This window comes from Euleptes europaea, chromosome 17, assembly GCF_029931775.1.
Source record: "Euleptes europaea isolate rEulEur1 chromosome 17, rEulEur1.hap1, whole genome shotgun sequence".
NCBI lineage: Eukaryota > Metazoa > Chordata > Lepidosauria > Squamata > Sphaerodactylidae > Euleptes > Euleptes europaea.
Window position 1 is genome coordinate 24,239,676 of NC_079328.1, and position 3,020 is coordinate 24,242,695.

General features: G+C 47.5%; 1 non-coding gene across 1 annotated transcript; it reads left to right on the forward strand.

The window, feature by feature from the left end:
* The first annotated feature begins 1,471 nt into the window (after positions 1-1,471).
* Positions 1,472-1,544, forward strand: TRNAV-GAC (transfer RNA valine (anticodon GAC)). The gene has a single exon. It is a non-coding gene; the product is annotated as a tRNA-Val (tRNA).
* The last annotated feature ends 1,476 nt before the right edge of the window (positions 1,545-3,020 follow it).

Sequence of the window (3,020 nt, forward strand, 5' to 3'; positions counted from 1 at the left end):
CATCAAATGCCAACTGACTAGCTTCATCATTTGTCCGACATAGAAGACAGAAAGGGTGCAGGGGCTTGCCTCTTTAGTAATAACATTTCGCATTTGTAGGGCACACCTTTTTACATTATCTTGGAAACTGCAAAACAGCTAGGGTTGCCAACCTCCAGGTGATCTCCCGCTATTACAGCTGATCTCCAGCCGACAGAGATCAGTTCAGCGGAGAGCCAGCATAGTGCAGTGGTTAAGAGCTGTGGTTTGGAGCAGTGGACTCTGATCTGGAGAACCGGGTTTGATTCCCCACTCCTCCACATGAGCGGCAGACGCTAATCTGGTGAACCAGGTTGGTTTCCCCACTCCTACACATGAAGCCAGCTGGGTGACCTTGGGCTAGTCACAGCTTTCTTAGAGCTCTCTCAGCCCCAGCTACCTTACAGGGTATCTGTTGTGGGGAGGGGAAGGTGATTGTAAGCCGGTTTGATTCTTCCTTAAGAGGTAGAGAAAGTCAGCATATAAAAACCAACTCTTCTTCTTCACCTGGAGAAAATGGCCACTTTGGAAGGAGGAGTCCATGACATTATACCCCATTGAAGTCCCTCCCCAAACTCCACCCACCTCAGGCTCCACCCCCAAAATCTCCAGGTATTTCCAGACTTGGAGCTGGTAGCCCCAACAATAGCCATGTAAGGGCTGTGGCCATTTCCATATGGGTTATCCGCCCCAGGTTCAATGCTTTTGAGAAGTGGGGCTTTCTTCCTGTTTTCCCACAGCATCGCAGCGCATTTGTGCACCTCTTGGGGTTTCCCCCAGGTTTTCTCCCAACTTTCTCAAACCTGGTTTGCACCTAGGTTTTGGCAAAGATCACCATAAAGCCTAGATGGCTGTCTAGGGTGGCCAACTCTGGGTTTGGAAATATCCTCCTTTGTGGGCAAGGGTAAGAAGCCACTCTGGATGACTGAAGAGCCATGCTCTACAGCTGCAGTTCAACATGACACCTACCCCGGGGGGACTTTGCACTTGTACGACATCTCATCTAAACTGGACTGCTACTGTGTATCTTCACACAGAGAGCAATGCACGTTAAACGTGATTCTGTGTGAGTGCAAAATCTCATGGGAAAGCGCTTTGGCCTCACCAGCATCATAATGTTTCTGAGTTCACAGATAAAGGGAAACAGAAAAGGCAAAGAGAAAGGCTGCCAGACTGAGGAATGGCTTAGAACAACTGTGAGATGAAGGGCAACTGAAATATCTTCTACGGTAGTCTGAGTCCTGCTCGAGAACTAAGGTCACGCAACCTTAGAGCACATCCATAAATTACCACAGCTTTAATACAGTTAAATAGAAGGGAACATCACTAAATTATAAATTCTATCACTGCGGGCATCACATTTAAATCAGGCTCTAGGCTCAGCTCACACAGGTAGGAGAATGAGGTGAGTAATTGTTGGAGGGGAACACCCAGGTAATAGAATGGTTTCCGAGGGGGCTGTGGCTCAGTGGTAGAGCATCTGCTTGACATGCAGAAGGTCCCAGGTTCAATCCCCGGCATCTCCATTTAGAGGGGCTAGGCAAGTAGGTGAATGGTCTGATTCAGTCTAAGGCAGCTTCATGTGTTCATGTGAGCCGGATTTATGCACAAGTAAAGTACAACTTAGGGCCTCTACACACAAACATTACTAAGTGACCATTAGAAAAGAGCAAGAGTCAAGGAGCACCTTAAAGACGAACAACATTTCTAGCAGGGTATGAGCTTTCGTGAGTCACTGCTTACTTCTTCAGATACCATCTCTATCTCCATGGAAGGCACCACATTTAGCCGTACAGAATTAAAATCCATTTGTTATCTAAATGACCATTGTTTGAGTAATGCTATGGGATCTTTTAAACATTACATAGTTTAGGGTCTGAATGGACTTCAGAGTGTAGGTGGAGGATCAGATTTAGAACACTTATACCGAACCAGACCATTGGTCCATCAAGAATGATTAGCACATGGAGTTGCCTTATATTGAATCAGACATTCAGTCCATCAAGAACACTGAACACATGAAGTTGCCTTATACTGAATCAGGCCATCAAGGTTTGACCACCTACCACCTGATCCTTATAGCTGGAGATTCTGGGGATTGAGCCCGGGACCTTCTGCATGCCATGCAGATGCTCCACCACTGAGCCACAGTCCCTCTTAAATATGCCCTGCAAATAGAAACCAAGTTGTGAAGTAAGAAGAAGAAGAGTTGGTTTTTATATGTCGACTTTTTCTACCACTTAAGGGAGAATCAAACCGGCTTACAATCACCTTCCCTTCCCCTCCCCACAACAGACACCCTGTGAGGTAGGTGAGGCTGAGAGAGCTCTAAGAGAGCTGTGACTAGCCCAAGGTCACCCAGCTGGCTTCACATGGAGGAGTGGGGGAACCAACCCGGTTCATCAGATTAGAGTCCGCCACTCATGTGGAGGAGTGGGGAATCAAACCAGGCTCTCCAGATTAGAGTCCACCGCTCCAAACCACTACACCACGCTGGCTCTTCTACGGCAGTCTCCAAGCCTTGCTCAAGAACTTTTTTAGGAGGAGAAACATTCAAAGCTGGAAACCCCTCATCCATTGCAATCTGAAGGGGCATACTCTCATCCTACCACTTCAGGGCTCCACTACCTCATTCTCCTGCGTGTGTGAACCAGGATAAACTTCCCATAATACTGCCCCAAACTTACGTTTGAGGCTAATCTGGAGAACTGGGTTGGTTTCCCCACTCCTACACATGAAGCCAGCTGGGTGACCTTGGGCTATTCACGCTCTCTCAGCCCCACCTGCCTCACAGGATGTCTGTTGTGGGGAGGGGGAGGGGACTGTAAGCCAGTTTGATTCTTCCTTAAGTGACAGAGAAAGTCAGCATATAAAAACCAACTCTATTTCTTCTTCCCTTTCCATAGGGCTTTTGCAGAAATGTCAGTCACAGCAGCTCACCAGAGGAGGAAGCAACACTTGCCACATGCAGGCTGATGTGGGAATTTATAGAACATCTGGAG